The sequence below is a fragment of the Oncorhynchus clarkii genome, chromosome 30, assembly GCF_045791955.1.
Source record: "Oncorhynchus clarkii lewisi isolate Uvic-CL-2024 chromosome 30, UVic_Ocla_1.0, whole genome shotgun sequence".
Lineage (NCBI taxonomy): Eukaryota > Metazoa > Chordata > Actinopteri > Salmoniformes > Salmonidae > Oncorhynchus > Oncorhynchus clarkii.
The window spans coordinates 20,406,458-20,424,042 of NC_092176.1; the positions used below are offsets into that span (position 1 = coordinate 20,406,458).

The 17,585-nt window shown below is 41.4% G+C and overlaps 1 protein-coding gene across 1 annotated transcript in view; it reads left to right on the forward strand.

Annotated features, from left to right (window-relative positions):
- The first annotated feature begins 7,582 nt into the window (after window positions 1-7,582).
- LOC139389969 (inositol polyphosphate 5-phosphatase K-like) overlaps window positions 7,583-17,585 on the forward strand; it is a 29,150-nt gene continuing 19,147 nt past the window's right edge. The window contains exon 1 of the mRNA XM_071137022.1: window positions 7,583-8,093. The gene's annotated coding sequence lies outside the window, so the exon portion shown is untranslated. The remainder of the gene's footprint in view (window positions 8,094-17,585) is intronic.

Sequence of the window (17,585 nt, forward strand, 5' to 3'; positions counted from 1 at the left end):
CTGCTTTTTGGTCTACTTTGTGACAGAACCTTTTTGACAGTTTATCTAATTTAGTGTCAGGACCATATAATTAGGAATTAGAATACTTAACAAACTGAATAGGATCTCTATGGTCAGGACACTGTCAAACAATCCTCATTCTAAATAATAAATGGTCTGACACAGGGAAATTTGTGCCCTTTAAATCTGCAGGTACTTGGCTAAATCTTTTATTTGGTCAGCCCTGCGGGAGGCAGTCAGACCCGTAAAGAATGTCAAATGGCAAGGGGAGGGGGAGAGTTTCATGCAGTGACTTATTTCAGTACCCATGGCAACTAAGAGTATGTGAGCGGAGCAGAGAAAGGAGCGGAACGTGCCCAATTTGATTGAAGCGTTGATCGAGAGTCCCACAAAGGGGCTGGAGTCTCGGCCTTCTCGCCCGCTCCAATTTCGTAAGTAAGTCACCGCCTATTAGGCGCAATTTATAGACTATAATGATTTAATAAAACGAAATGTTGTTTAAATGCTGTACGCTTTATGTCCCCACCAGCCTATTGTGTCGCACTCACAAATGCTTCACAATTTATTTATTTGTAGGCTATAGCCTTGAAATAATATAGCCTAAATAATTTTCTCCTGACCAATTTACTGTTTATATGCTGTTTAATATGACATATAGGGTACTAGGAGGTAACTAGCCGCCTGGGGTAACTGCCTTCCCTCGTAATTCTCATTAAGACCACAAGATGTCACCAAATTATTTGCCCAACACTTTCCCTGGCTGCTCTTGCTCAACAACAAAATTCCTCTGCGTGATCACAACTTTTGGAGATATTTTTAAATTATTTTATGGTAAATGAATACGTTTTTTTTTACATTTTGAAAAAGTTTTAGATATATTCCAATGAAGTTAGAGCTATATATTTGTTTTAAATATATAAGTAGGAAAGCCTTAAGATAAATAATCCACTTGTTTTGAGCAAAAAATGTAGAAACGTTTTGAGTAAAGTATAGTTAGCTAACACATATTTGTACATCGCGCTCTTGACCTTATTTTAGCACCCAAAAAACGTAATACTTCCAGGTCAAATGTAATATGAATACCATTGTAAAGCACAATTTCTCCCCTTTACAGGAAGCGAAACCTACTGCGTGATAGGGAAAGGGGGAGATAAACTGTGTGGGAAATGGCTTTTTTCACCCGATCTGTCCAATTTACCACCTCTAAAATGTAAATAAAACACTATGAAGAGTTTATATAATGTGTCATTACATACCTATTTGAAGGTTTGTGTCGAATTTGAATCGCGTTTGTAGGGTGGCGCTAAAGTTACCTTCATAGGTAAACAGAGGCTGTTGCGGCTTTGAAAGTCATGATGGCTTGCAGTGATGACGCAAAAAATGAATGCATTCAGTTGTACAATTGACTAGGTATCCCCCCTGTCCCTGTCCCTGTCCCTTTCTTGTTTTTAATCTGCCAGAGAAGCACTACACCTGGTGGAGAGATGCTGTACGACATAGAATGAATTGCATTATGCTTGCTGTACATTACGTCATGACACGTCACAATTTAACGTACAGCGTCAGAGGGGTCCGTTTTTTCAACTTTTCTCTAATATTTTTGGGCCATTACCATGTCAATCAACGCTTGAGTAGAAACGTAGTTCACACCCCAGATTTTGATGCCAACACAGCTGGGGTAACTAGCATGGTTATGAATGTGTTTCTCCATGACATTTAGACAATGACTAGCCTGGTTAGTGCTAGTTTATGCTAACTTGCTAGCTAGCAACTTCACTAGCAGTAAATGCTAGCCATCTAGCTAGTTAGCATAAGCTGATAGGAGGGCTAGCTAGCAACATTACTACCAGATCGTCTGAGGTAAAATACATTAAAAAAGATAACGTAACTTAATTGCAGTTGTAAATGTTTCCACTAGTGCCTGATAGCTTTACAGTTAATGCTACTTTTTAGCCTTTTAGCTATTTCACACAGCATTTTACGTCATATAGCTAGATGGCTAGCTACATTTTTAAGAGACAGCTTTTCAGTTGGCATCTCTCCCGCTGTTTTTAGTCACAGGTGGGGGCTGGATTAGGAGTAAGTAGTGCAGAAGATGAGTTGTGCTCCAATTTTACTGAGTTATGAGTTATTGTTATTAAATGTTATATTCCAATGTTATTTCATGTTATTAGTTATATTCCATTATTTTATTAATTAAAAACAACTATTGAAAACATTTTGTCATTTTAAAGTGCTGGGATTTAAAATCTTATATTATTCAAATAATATTTGGTACAATTGTACATAATGGATTGTATGGAAAAAGACCAACAAAGAGAGAACAAGGTAAATTAATGTGCAGGTGAGTTAAAAAGAGGGACTTTACATTAAATCTCCTCATAGTACAGATATTAATAGTAACATGTGCGACACCATTTCCCCCCATATTTTATTTAAATAATTAAAATAAGACAACTAGGCTTAGCTTAGTATTACTTACTAAAGCATTTCTAAATAAAACAGATTAATTTGATTTTAACACACTTGTGTGAAACCCTACAGTATGCCATAATCTTCTACGGGGTAACTGGCACCCCCGTGTGTGTTACCTCGGTACTTAAAAAAAAGCCCCTTTTCTAAAAACAACATTTCATGAGATAACAAAAAAAGTGTAAACTGTAGCCATTTATTTCCCTTTATAGTTTATTTTCCTACGCATGACATTCATCCACATACCATGTTTTTTCCAAGCGTTGCTTTTTTGTGTCAGCAATTAGACATTGTTCTTAGGGGGTGGCTAGTTACCCCGTAGTACCCTAGCCTATTTGAAATTATGTTTGCTTCTTACATTCACTTTTTTCATGTTAATTAAAATCATTTTCATTCAAATCCCTATGGTTTGGTTTGAGTACTTAAAAACCAATTGGTAGGTCCAGGTAGTCACAAAAATAGATGGGTGTCGGTTAAATTTAGATTTTAATGAATGGAGCGAATTTGGAGCAGCAGTTTTTTTCCTGTGATTGCGGAGTGGTTTTAGTGGAGCAGCAGCAAAAGACATGGAGCGCCGCACCTAACCACTAAACTCTGCTCATATGCTCTGATGGTAACATAGGCTTTTGGTTCCAACATTTTAGCATTGTTGCTGAGGTTTTTCCTTTTGCAATGGCAGTCATGCCAGTGTTGGGCTCTTAGTGTTGGGCTCTATGTTGTCATAAGATGGTGTTATTGTCGCATGCTGTGGTTGAGAGCGAGATTGGTTCACTGAAACTGTGTTTGTTCTAATTTTAGGAAAGGATGACCACAGGAGATTGGTGGCACATTAATTGGGGAAGACAGGCTCGTGGTAACAGCTGGAGCGGAAAAGGTGGAATGATCTCAAATACCTCAATCACATGGTTTCCATCGATTTAATGCCATTCCATCTGCTCCGTTCTAGCCATTATTATGAGCAGGCCTCCCCTCAACAGCCTCCACTGAGGTCATCACATTATATTTTCATCACAAGATCCTTGTTAACTGCAGACACTATTTCAAACAAACAAGTACTTTGTGGAACTGACCCAGACCCATTCCCATCCACAACAATCAGTGGGGGAATTTCACTAACATTTGAAGTTTTACAGAGGTTTTACGCTGTCATTCAGGAGGTCATACAGTAGGTCCAAAATGGGCTACAGGAACCCTGGGATGTTGCTTAGGTAACTTTGGTGCTGTCAATCACAGTTTCAGAATGAGCCAGCTACCCAAGGAGATGTTTGTCAGGTACATACAATCATATGAGATTTGTCACGGTTGGGGGTCGACACTCCGGTGGTTGGTCACTTGAGGGTCTTGAGTTTTGTTTACCCGGTTTGTCAGGTAACGCGGGTATAGCCGAACCTACCCCAGTTGCTTTCGATCCGATTCCTTGTCCGCTCGTTGTCCGGTTTAGGTGTGAGACTTGGATAAGCAATAAGAACTGTTTCCAGGTATAAGTACTCAAGTTGCCTCTAGATTCTCTACCTTTGGTAACTTATATATATATATATATAGCTGGTCTGGTTCGACCAGGGTGTCCCTCTCCTTCCTCTGTAGGAGACTATTATAAATTAATCCCTTTGTAATAACTGTACTCAACGAGTCTTAGTTATAGTTTAGCATATCGCTTAACAATTAATTACACATTTATTTGTATTCAATCATCAAGCATCAACACAGCAATTCACATACACTTTTTATCCAGTAACAATAAATTCCTAACTTAAAACCTTTTGTGACTAGGGGGCAGTATTTTCATTTTTGGAAAAATAACGTTCCCGCAGTAAACCAGATATTTTGTCAGGACAAGATGCTAGAATATGCATATAATTGACAGCTTAGGATAGAAAACACTCTAATGTTTCCAAAACTGTAACAATATTGTCTGTGAGTATAACAGAACTGATGTTGCAGGCGAAAGCCTGAGAAAAATCCAATCCGGAAGTGCCTCATGTTTTGAAAGCGCTGCGTTCCAATGACTCCCTATTGAGCAGTGAATGGGCTCAACCAGATTACTCTTTCTCCGTATTCCCGAAGGTGTCTACAGCATTGTGACTAGTTTTACACATTTATGTTGAAGAATACCCGTAAGCGGCTACATTGCGCAAGTGGTCACCTGATGGCTCCCAGAGTGACTCTCGCGTAAAATACATAGGTAGCCATTATTCCAATCGATCCTACTGATAAACTAATTGTCCCGGTGGATATATTATCCAATAGATATTTGAAGAACACCTTGAGGATTGATTATAAACAACGTTTCCATGTTTCTGTCGATATTATGGAGCTAATTTGGAATATTTTTAGGCGTTTTCGTGACTGCAATTTCCGGGCAATTTCTCAGCCAAACATGAAGAACAAACGGAGCTATTTCGCCTACAAAAATAATATTTTTGGAAAAAAGGAACATTTGCTATCTAACTGGGAGTCTCGTGAGTGAAAACATCCGAAGCTCATCAAAGGTAAACGATTGAATTTGATTGCTTTTCTGATTTCCGTGACCAAGTTACCTGCTGCTAGCTGGACAAAATGCTATGCTAGGCTATCGATAAACTTACACAAATGCTTGTCTAGCTTTGGCTGTAAAGCATATTTTGAAAATCTGAGATGACAGGGTGATTAACAAAAGGCTAAGCTGTGTCTCAATATATTTCATATGTGATTTTCATGAATAGGAATATTTTCTAGGAATATTTATGTCCGTTGCGTTATGCTAATTAGTGTCAGTCGATGATTACGCTCCCGCATGCGGGATGGGGAGTCACTAACCCTATATCAGTTTATAACGTGTCTACATGCAAGTATATTTACCAGGTCGGTAGAGTAGAGCGTATAAACCGGCTTGGTCAGAGGTCTTTCTGAATTTAGGTATCAACTATGTCCCTTTGTAGGAACCCTATTGCTTATACTATAGTGAGTAGTATTGCCAACAATTCCCAAATCCAAAATTCTTGAACTGAGATTGAAACAATACTTGTTCAGTACTCGCTATTCCGCTCAGTGGAGACCGTGTCAGAGTCTACTTTGTGAAGAGCTCGAGCTTTCCGTAACCAGAGGTATTATAATCACAGGTTTACCAAGTAGATTTTAGTTCAGAATTGGTTCAGTAATAACCGATCTCACTTACACAGTAAAGCCGTAATAGGTAGTCCCAATTGGTTCTCTAAGAGAATTGGCTAGGTTGCAGTGCAGTAGCTCTGTCTGTAGATTTGATCACACTTTGCTTCTGACTCTCAGCCCCTTATATACAATTGCATTTTACTCTTTAACATTTTCAACATGTGATTGAGACACACAATTGTATCTAAGGCAAGCCACATTTTGTCCACGTGGTTTAGGACATACAAGTTATTTTATCATAAACCAAGTTCCGACATGAGCTCTACCCATTCTTTGTCAAATACCACAACCTCCTCTGTAGGTTGTTTCCCTTGCCTTATTTGGTCATCCTGTCTAGGAGATCCTTCCGCCAATTTTAACTATTTTGCTACAGATTAAAGGCATGATATGATATGAGAAGAGAAGAGAGGATATGGATAGGGCTATCCATTGTGGGTTTATATACTGAACAAAAATATGAATGCAACATGTAAATGTTGGTCCAATGTTTCAAGAGGTGAAATAAAAGATCCCAGAAATGTGCCATTTGCACAAAAATCACATTCCTCTCAAATTGTGTGCACAAATTTGTTTACATCCCTGTTAGTGAGCATTTCCCCTATGCCAAGATAATCCATCCACCTGACAGGTGTGGTATATGAAGAAGCTGATTAAACAGCATGATCATTACACAGGTGCACCTTGTGCTGGGGACAATAAAAGGCCACTCTAAAATGTGCCAGAGAATTGAATGTTAATTTCTCTACCAACATTGTTTTAGAGAATTTAGCAGTACGTCCAAACAGCCTCACAACCGCAGACCACATGTATGCCGTTGTGTGGGCAAGCGTTTTTTCTGATGTCAACATTGTGAACAGAGTGCCCCATGGTGGAGGTGGGGTTATGGCATGGGCAGATATAAGCTATGGACAATGAACACAATTGCATTTTATCGATGGCAATTTAAATGCACAGAAATATCGTAATGAGATCCTGAGGCCATTGTGAGGCCCATGTTTTTTTTAAGGTATCAGTGAATCAACAGATGCATATCTGTATTCCAGCCATGTGAAATCCAAATATTAGGGCCTAATTTATTTATTTCAATTGACTGATCTCATATATGAACCATAACTGAGTAAAATCTTTTAAATTGTTACATGTTGCATTTATATTTTTGTTCAGTATAGCTCATTAAGAGTGATAATTTCATTAATGGTGACACTGATGTTAGAATTCTGTTTTATAAAGGTTTATCTTAAACCTAGAGTTTATTTTGTGTCATTTTAGCTCAGTGCTTAATAGCTATTTGTCAGAGGAAATACACAGTGCTCATACATACAGATAGTGGGTAAACCTTTTAATGAATGTGACTAGGATACTGCCTCTGGTAGCCTAACTGAGAAACCCTTAGAAACACAAGTAGTGGACCATTGATAAATAATAGGCCACATCAGACAGTAAAAACCTAGGATGACTACTGAAGTAACAATATAACGTTTAAATGTGGAGGGGCGCGCTCCCCTGGAGTCGGTAAGGGATGCAGGTGTATTGGGCGCCTATAGCTTACTACGGCCCATGTACACTAGGGGGCGGCACCGCACGATGAAACACTGCTTCCCATTAGGTAGGTAGCCTATACAGGCGCCTGTGAGGGTACAGCATAGCTAGGGCACCCATGGCACGGATAGGACTGATTGTAATAAATGGTCAATAAGAAGTATTGAGGCACATTTATTCTACTGTTAATGTTCATGAAAGATTGGAAAGCCGCGCAAAGATGCACGTTCCACCTCGCCAAATTGCGCGACATTGAGCAACCTTCCCAGTTCCATTTCTGTAAATGGCCAGTCCACAAATCTAACCACTGTGCGGCGGTAAAGCTCCAATATATATAGTCTACTGTAGGCTGTCTGCTCGCTGACACTGACAGTGTGATCGAGGCGTAACTACTCATCATCAAAAGAACGTTGTGTATTCATAGAGTGCACGTTCGCGTACAGAACCGGCCGTATGAGTGTTCACAATTTGAAGGGCATAGGCTACCAAACAGTCCAAGGCACGTCGGTTTAATCGAAGCAGTATTTGCATTCCGTGAAAAGGTTGTTTTATCATTCAGAAGCTAACAAGCGCAACGGGTGAATATGAATGTACGCCTCGTTTGTTTATGAAATGTATCTTCCTCCGGTGAGCCTGAAAAATCGAAGCACCTCACTTGGCAGCGTACCTGTCCTCCACTCTGACATCGCCAGTGTGGAACGCGCTTGGATGTCGATAGTTATATTTGAAGAACAGGCAGGTCTGATATTATAAAAGTATCGTAACAGGGAAAAGCTATTTAAACCTCACCCTCTGACAAGCCTTAAACACAATAATAGCCCAGAACTATTCATCCTCGGGAGAGGTATGCGCTGAACAAGCATCAGACTATACTCAACTAACCAAGTCTTCATTCGGCGTCTGACAACATTTCATCTCTAATCTTTACTGAACAGGTGATGTAGTTATGTAATAACATATTAACTACTGTACTTATTGTAAAGACATGTCGTTGCATGACGCTGCCAATGTAGGCGACCTGAGCGCAACACTGAATCGAATCCTGATCATAATTTCTGATGATTTTATGTATTTAATCTGGTGTCCTTTGATTGTCACAGAGTTATTACATTGAATAAACATGATCACAACAAGCAGTCAAAACAAAAGCTTGCCCACTTGGTGGTGACATGCAATCTGAACAAACCCTGTCAGTGTTCTTGTTTACATTATCAAATCAAATGTATTTATAAAGCCCTTCTTACATCAGCTGATTATCAGTTTGAGTTGTCTTACTCAGAAAAGCAGTGCAAAGCACCATGGGTTGTTGGTACAAATCATGTTATGCTAATATGAATTGTATGTATTATAGTGCTCCCATTGTATTTACCCATATGCCACTGTACGAAAGCATGGCATCCATCCATACTCTGCTTCTCTATCATGTTACATTTTGCTCTGATTGAGTTACAGTTTCAGGAAGGGAAGAGAGAGGTTGGGGTTCAGATATAGGAATATAACCACTGAACACATGTGGGTAGATGAGAAGTCAGTAAGTAGTTTGCAGGGTGATTGTATCATAATGAAAACCTCCTAGGGCATTGTTATGTGGGGTGGGATTTGTGCAACTAGACTGGTGTTCCACCATGCATCAGTGTTTGTACACATTTGTACTAATTAACATGGCGTAACTCTTTTGATTGAAATAGGCACTAAACCCATATTCTGGTCATTATTTACGATCATGTTGTCACACACATTCACTGATGAAGACACACAGATGCCCTCTCTCTATCATTATCTCTTTAACACACACACACACACACACACACACACACACATGCTCTGAGATAAGATCTGAGACTGAGACACCAAATGAAACCAAAATTTTTTCTCTCAGAATGGCCTTGAAATAGGAGCAGAATTAGGCCACACAAGCGACTGGCTTCATTCAGTCATTGGTTGATTGGATTCCTGAATAAATCCATTTACACATTTACATCTCTTCAGTCAGTCACTTAATTTAAAACATTAGTACCAATGGATGTTGTATACACAAGTTAACTTGCCAAGATATCTGTGATATGCTAAAGCCCATAAGACTGAAGATAGGATCTCGTCTCAGAATGGCTTTTTTTCATTCAGTTTGGTCTATTTGGTAATTTCAACTATAACTTGCTGTAGATTTTAGTTGGACATTTTTCCTCTCTGGCAGAAAAACACATTGCAAACCCTGGTTATTGCAATTCTATTAGTTTGGCCTATGCCCTCTGGCATGATAAACTGGTGAACTCACAGAAATGTTTCACATTAGATGGATACAAAAATAAGTATTGACAACAGATTGATGTGGTTTCCTGCAGACATAAGGTTAGTTTTGATGCTAAAAAATGGATACATTCACTATATTTTGAAGTGATAATAACCCATGTATATGTCATTGTGTTGTTATAAGAGCATCTTTTTTATATATATACACTGCTCAAAAAATTAAGGGAACACTTAAACACCACAATGTAACTCCAAGTCAATCACACTTCTGTGAAATCAAACTGTCCACTTAGGAAGCAACACTGATTGACAATAAATTTCACATGCTGTTGTGCAAATGGAATAGACAACAGGTGGAAATTATAGGCAATTAGCAAGACACCCCCAATAAAGGAGTGGTTCTGCAGGTGGTGACCACAGACCACTTCTCAGTTCCTATGCTTCCTGGCTGATGTTTTGGTCACTTTTGAATGCTGGCGGTGCTTTCACTCTAGTGGTAGCATGAGACGGAGTCTACAACCCACACAAGTGGCTCAGGTAGTGCAGCTCATCCAGGATGGCACATCAATGCGAGCTGTGGCAAGAAGGTTTGCTGTGCCTGTCAGTGTAGTGTCCAGAGCATGGAGGCGCTACCAGGAGACAGGCCAGTACATCAGGAGACGTGGAGGAGGCCGTAGGAGGGCAACAACCCAGCAGCAGGACCGCTACCTCCGCCTTTGTGCAAGGAATGAGCAGGAGGAGCACTGCCAGAGCCCTGCAAAATGACCTCCAGCAGGCCACAAATGTGCATGTGTCTGCACAAACGGTCAGAAACAGACTCCGTGAGGGTGGTATGAGAGCCCGGCGTTCACAGGTGGGGGTTGTGCTTACAGCCCAACACCGTGCAGAACGTTTGGCATTTGCCAGAGAACACCAAGATTGGCAAATTCGCCACTGGCGCCCTGTGCTCTTCACAGATTAAAGCAGGTTCACACTGAGCACATGTGACAGACGTGACAGTCTGGAGACGCCGTGGAGAACGTTCTGCTGCCTGCAACATCCTCCAGCATGACCGGTTTGGCGGTGGGTCAGTCATGGTGTGGGGTGGCATTTCTTTGGGGGGCCGCACAGCCCTCCATGTGCTCGCCAGAGGTAGCCTGACTGCCATTAGGTACCCAGATGAGATCCTCAGACCCCTTGTGAGACCATATGCTGGTGCGGTTGGCCCTGGGTTCCTCCTAATGCAAGACAATGCTAGACCTCATGTGGCTGGAGTGTGTCAGCAGTTCCTGCAAGAGGAAGGCATTGATGCTATGGACTGGCCCGCCCGTTCCCCAGACCTGAATCCAATTGAGCACATCTGGGACATCATGTCTCGCTCCATCCACCAACGCCACGTTGCACCACAGACTGTCCAGGAGTTGGCGGATGCTTTAGTCCAGGTTTGGGAGGAGATCCCTCAGGAGACCATCCGCCACCTCATCGGGAGCATGCCCAGGCGTTGAAGGGAGGTGATACAAATCAAATCAAATCAAATGTATTTATATAGCCCTTCGTACATCAGCTGATATCTCAAAGTGCTGTACAGAAACCCAGCCTAAAATCCCAAACAGCAAGCAATGCAGGTGTAGAAGCACGGTGGCTAGGAAAAACTCCCTAGATAGGCCAAAACCTAGGAAGAAACCTAGAGAGGAACCAGGCTATGTGGGGTGGCCAGTCCTCTTCATGCTGTGCCGGGTGGAGATTATAACAGAACATGGCCAAGATGTTCAAATGTTCATAAATGACCAGCATGGTCAAATAATAATAATCACAGGCAGAACAGTTGAAACTGGAGCAGCAGCACGGCCAGGTGGACTGGGGACAGCAAGGAGTCATCATGTCAGGTAGTCCTGAGGCATGGTCCTAGGGCTCAGGTCCTCTGAGAGAGAGAAAGAAAGAGAGAAAGAGAGAATTAGAGAGAGCATACTTAAATTCACACAGGACACCGGATAGGACAGAAGAAGTACTCCAGATATACCAAACTGACCCTAGCCCCCTGACACATAAACTACTGCAGCATAAATACTGGAGGCTGAGACAGGAGGGGTCAGGAGACACTGTGGCCCCATCCGATGACACCCCCGGACAGGGCCAAACAGGAAGGATATAACCCCACCCACTTTGCCAAAGCACAGCCCCCACACCACTAGAGGGATATCTTCAACCACCAACTTACCATCCTGAGACAAGGCTGAGTATAGCCCACAAAGATCTCCGCCACGGCACAACCCAAGGGGGGGGCGCCAACCCAGACAGGAAGATCACATCAGTGACTCAACCCACTCAAGTGACGCACCCCTCCTAGGGACGGTATGAAAGAACCCTTGTAAGCCAGTGACTCAGCCCCTGTAATAGGGTTAGAGGCAGAGAATCCCAGTGGAAAGAGTTTCCCAGTGTTTTGTCCGAGTTTAAAAGTCGAAAGTTTGCAGCCATCCACTTCCTTATGTCTGAAACACATGCTTCTAGCGAGGGCAATTTTGGGGCTTCACCATGTTTCATTGAAATGTACAGCTGTGTGTCATCCGCATAGCAGTGAAAGTTAACATTATGTTTTCGAATGACATCCCCAAGAGGTAAAATATATAGCGAAAACAATAGTGGTCCTAAAACGGAACCTTGAGGAACACCAAAATTTACAGTTGATTTAGTGCTTTATACAGACACGTGGAGGTCACACACACTACTGAGCCTCATTTTGACTTGTTTTAAGGACATTACATCAAAGTTGGATCAGCTTGTAGTGTGGTTTTCCACTTTAATTTTGAGTGTGACTCCAAATCCAGACCTCCATGGGTTGATAAATTTGATTTCCATTGATAATTTTTGTGTGATTTTGTTGTCAGCACATTCAACTATGTAAAGAAAAAAGTATTTAATAAGAATATTTCATTCATTCAGATCTAGGATGTGTTATTTTAGTGATCCCTTTATTTTTTTGAGCAGTGTATATCGTAACTTCACAAAGGCATCTGCAATTCAAATAATCTATTTGCATTTCTATACCATGAATATGGTTATTGTACTGGATCTTATTGCTCTCAGACGCTTACACCCCTAGTGTCTCTTATCATCAGCCTGTTCGACTCCTTGGCTGGGTCCATGAAGCTCCTGCCAATAGCTCTCAATCCTACAGGCCTCTCATGGTCTCATTCTGCAGCTCACAGACTGAACAACCCTCAGAAGATAGCGACTTAGGCAAAGAGTGCTTTTTTTTGCCTGAAGAGAAAAAGATTCATTATTTGAGTGTGTCCTAATTTCTGTTAAAACAGAACCCAAAAGATCTCCTGAGTGGTACAGTGGGACAGTGGTCTAAGGCCTAAAGGCTGTGCCACTAGAGATCCTGGTTCGAGTCCAGGCTCTGTCACAGCAGGCTGTGACCGGGAGACCCATGGGGCGGCCCACAATTGGCCCAGTGTCGTCTGGGTTAGGGGAGGGTTTGGCCGGCAGGGAAGTTCCTTTCCCATTGCGCACCAACGACTGCTGTGGCGGGCTGGGCGCAATGCACGCTGACACGGTCGCCAGGTGTACGGTGCTTCCTCTGACACATTGGTGCTTCTGGGTTAAGTGGGCGTTGTGTCAAGAAGCAGTGCAGCTTGTCTGTGCTCTCTACCTTCGCTTCTCTCGAGCGGGAGTTGCAGCGATGGAACATGACTGTAACTACCAATTGGATACCACAAAATTGGGGAGAAAAAGGGGTAGAATAATAAATAATGTTTTTTTTTATTTTAAAACCAAAATATTGTACACCCATGCAATCATGCTCCTGTAACCACAGGCCCACCGGTTAAATTGTAGGCTGTTGGTCCCACAGTTCAGTCAGTGTCGAGATTATGAAGTCACCCCTCTTCGCACTCATCCACTCACACAAACCCAAAAGCATGTTGTGTTGTAGTATCCTCTGGCAAGGTCTTTTGAAGGGATTTCACATTTCTCATTAAAAAGATAGCAGCGGGCAGGACGGAACACTTGGGCATTTAATTGACTTTGCTTTGAGATTGCATAAGCCTTTAAATCGTCCAAATCCACAGGGCCTGTCTAATGTTCCAGTCATCCAAGCACAGCCGCCTTGTGTTCTGCCTCCACTGATTCTCCTTAATGACTGGAGCCCTTTTTGTTATGTTGTTACTCTCTGTACAATTTGTTGGATTCCGTCAGGTTACTGGCTCAGACATGGTGCCTCAGACATGCTGCCTCTGCAGAGAGATAGTCACCAAATCCTATTACCCAGACGTGAATTGTCCTTCACTGTTAACATCATAAGGAAAGTCTTCTACTACCCTGTTCAGCCAAAGTATACCAGCTTCTCAAAGCCACCTGAGGAGGGTTTCATCCATCGCTGTTATAGAATACCTACTCACTTTCACTTTACAGTCATGTGGAATAATGTTGGTTCAGGACTGCATGCAGTGGTTCTATGGTAGTTAGACTAGTTAAGTGAGATCGGTAGGGCCTGCGGTCTTGTGACAAAGGAGGATACACTGTTTCCATGACGAGGTGATCCTTTGTATTTGAGGTTTCTGGAAACCAAGGTTCGGGATGTGGGGGTGGTGGGTGGGGGGGATTTCTTCTGGGTCCCAGTTGCTCTAGGACCTTAAAGAGGTCTGTCTACAATTGTGGCAGCAGCAGGACATAATTTGTATCCCTGTGAGGAGGGACATATGGCCCTGGAGCGCGGCAGAGCAAATCAGCACGCTCTTCAGCTGTAATTTAAACCATTAACATGGAAGATGTGGGCTGAATGTGATCAGTCTTAACAATGCTGCCAGAGTCATTGACTTTAATGAAAATCTACAGAGAGACCACTGTTCAGGATATCAGCTATATTGTTTTGGTTTATGTTATGATAGGCTACATCAGAACGCATATAGGAAATATTAAGAAGCATGTAAACATCATGACAGATTTGCTATTATCAAATCATTCCGCTATTTCTCCCTGTAGAACGTGTTTGCAATGAGAAGTGGTTGCTGTCAGTCAGTGTAGTCTGTCTATTCAGGCCCATGTGTAGTTCTCAGGGAAGACATGTAGCTACAGTAGATAGCTAACCTTGTCCTGCTCATAATATAGTGTGCACTCTCCTTTCCCTTACACTATCAGTTGTTAGTCAGTCAGTGTGTTTCCTTTTTCCTAAATAATGATTTTCCTTTTTCCTAAATAATAATTTTCCTTTCTATTTATCCAGTAATTCTGTCCAGACCTCATCCCCCCAATCACTCCATTGGCTGCTGATACTGTAGTTATCTCTAGCTGTATGTGACAGCGGCCATCGGGACTGTGACACATTGACGTCACAGATAGCGACTGTGAGAGGGTTGGCTGAGAGGCACAATACAAGTGCACAGCACCAGTGTCACCTCAGAGTGTAGAGAGATAGAGAGGCAGAGAGTGAGCGTAGCCATCATTTTAGGTGTAGAATTAGATAGACAGGCAGAGTTAAATAGAGTGAATAGAAAATTACAGGGAAGAGGCAAAATATAGGAGAATAAATGAGAGAGGAACAGTGTGTGTGAGACGGAGACGAACAATGGCGGGAAAGGCTAAGGAGACGATGGAGAGAAAAAGGAGATAAGGAGTGGAAGTGAAGGGGATTATGTCATGGAGAATGACATAAAACCAGAGAGAGACAATGTGTATAAATAGGAAAGGAACAAACATGATATAGGCTACTGTGTATGGTTGAGAGACATAGGATGATATAGTCTAGCCTGCCTGACTCTCATACCCAGTCAGCGCTGCTCGTTTTGTACCCACCCTCTTTCACGTGCGCCGTATCACCAGCCACCCTCCTCCTCATTCCTCTACAAAAAAACACCATATATGGACTATAGACATGTGTCCAGGGACCAGGCTATTGGTCCACATAAACACCACCATGTTACCATGAATGTACAGCTCAGCGGGACATGTCACGTGAATTGGATTGACCTTCAAGGAGCTGTAGCTCTCATATCTGCTCTCTTCTAGAGGTAACGACTCGGGCTCCAGAATGTCATGTGACTTATTGTGAGACCAGATAATAATTGTTGTATGTTTTTGGTTTAAGAGACTTGTAAATATTAGTGGAGCCCTTCTTGTTTTCCTGTCTTATTTTTGATCATTTGCCTGCAGTTAAGATCTGGACTTATCTTACTATTACACTGCACTGCTATTTGCTCTGTGATATAGATACGGTATGGTGTCTGTACTTTCAGATAGACCTTATAAAGGGTGAGTGAATGTCGTGTTGGATAGATGCCCAATGGTCTTGGGAGTCAAGAGGTGCCCTCCTTTTTTCTCCTCGGCCAGTGAGAGAGATGGCGTCTCTCCTCCAGCCAGGCATCTCTCCTCATGTCTCTGTCTCCTGACCCCTGTGGTTGAGTGATGGAAATGGGAAGGGGCCCCAGACTGGCCCTGAGTCATGTCTCCCAGCCCCATGGTCACTCACAGGCCAGAGGCTGCATCATACTACAGGTTAGAGGTCTTCACGGTTCCAAAAACCTGGACCCGTTCTGAAAAGGATTTGTGGCTTTCCCCCACGACCCGATATGCATAATATATATTTTTTAAACGGACACCCGTTCCGAATGTAGCTGGGGACAATTGACCCGAGGACCTGTTCAGATAGAAATATAGAAAGAAACCTCAGACTGGGCACTGCCAGTGCCATCAATAAACTAGTGATATTGGTCTTTAAAAATTGCCTATAACAAATTACTAAAAATGATTTGTTGTGTTTCAATGTGTAGCATATTCAAAGGTTTATAGACTGGTGGTTTATTGTTTTTTTCCTTTCTAAAGCAATAATTCAGATTTGAGCACTAAATGCATCAGGGTACTACATGCAGATAGGCTATGGCATCTCCACTCTACAGTATATTTATATATTTTATAAATATAATGCTTCGGCCTCTCTACTCTACAGTATATTTATATATTTTATAAATATAATGCTTAGGCATCTCCACTCTACAGTATATTTATATATTTTATAAATATAATGCTTAGGCGGCTCTACTCTACAGTATATTTATATATTTTATAAATATAATGCTTAGGCCTCTCTACTCTACAGTATATTTATATATTTTATAAATATAATGCTTAGGCATCTCCACTCTACAGTATATTTATATATTTTATAAATATAATGCTTAGGCCTATCCTTAGAGACCGAGAGAAATATAGAGAAATGCCGGCGCCATGTTCCTATTATACAGATAGGCGTACAGAAGGGGGCTAATTCGTGAATTTTCTATCCGAATGTTTTTAATAAAGATCAGCATTATATTGTTAGATTAAAGGAGTAATTCTGGTAGATTAAAGGAGTAACTCTGGTAGATTAAAGGAGTAACTCTGGTAGGCCTGAAACATTCTTCCTCAATTGTCAGAGGGAGTTGGAGTGCCAGTGTGCACTGCCTTCACAGGCCTGCTGTAGCGAAACCTAATAATTGCTACACCACACCAAACCTTCCCAAAAGTTTCTTAACTTTATTAGAGTAATACCAAAAGTCAGTCAAGTCATTATTTATAGGCCTACCGGTAATTCCATTATATTGCGGCAAACATAACATTATAGTTGGAACTTCATTTGACCATAGAAAATGGCTCAACGGAATAAAACAAAACTCATATTTAAACTGAACAGGTTTAAACGTTCACGAAAGTTTTAAAGTTTTGAACAGGCTGGTATTGTAGCAATTGCCAACAAAGGCGAGTTCCTACCGTAGGCCTACCCAACAAAGGCGAGTTCCTACCGTAGGCCTACCCAACAAATGACAGCAATAGACTTTATTTTACAACAGGCCTACTATCTTAAACTAAAAACGGAGCATAAAATTAAAAATATTTAATTTAGCCAACAAAAATCTCTCAACAAAATGAAACAAAACACTCTTAGCATATTTAAAGAACTGGTTTAGATTCTTAAATAGGTCTAAACTAATAATAATGATACACAATAATAATAATAATGATAAAACAAATTATAATAAATACGAAAATAAATAAAAGTTTGAAAATTGTATCAAACCTAAATAGCGGGTTGCACACAGTCCATTTGGCCACGCCAACGTTCTTCTCACAGAGGACATTCCCCTTGTTGACTTCTTTTCACTATACACTTTCTTCACTAACTTTTGCTTTACTTCAATGAAAAAGGCCTCCATCCTCGCAATCAA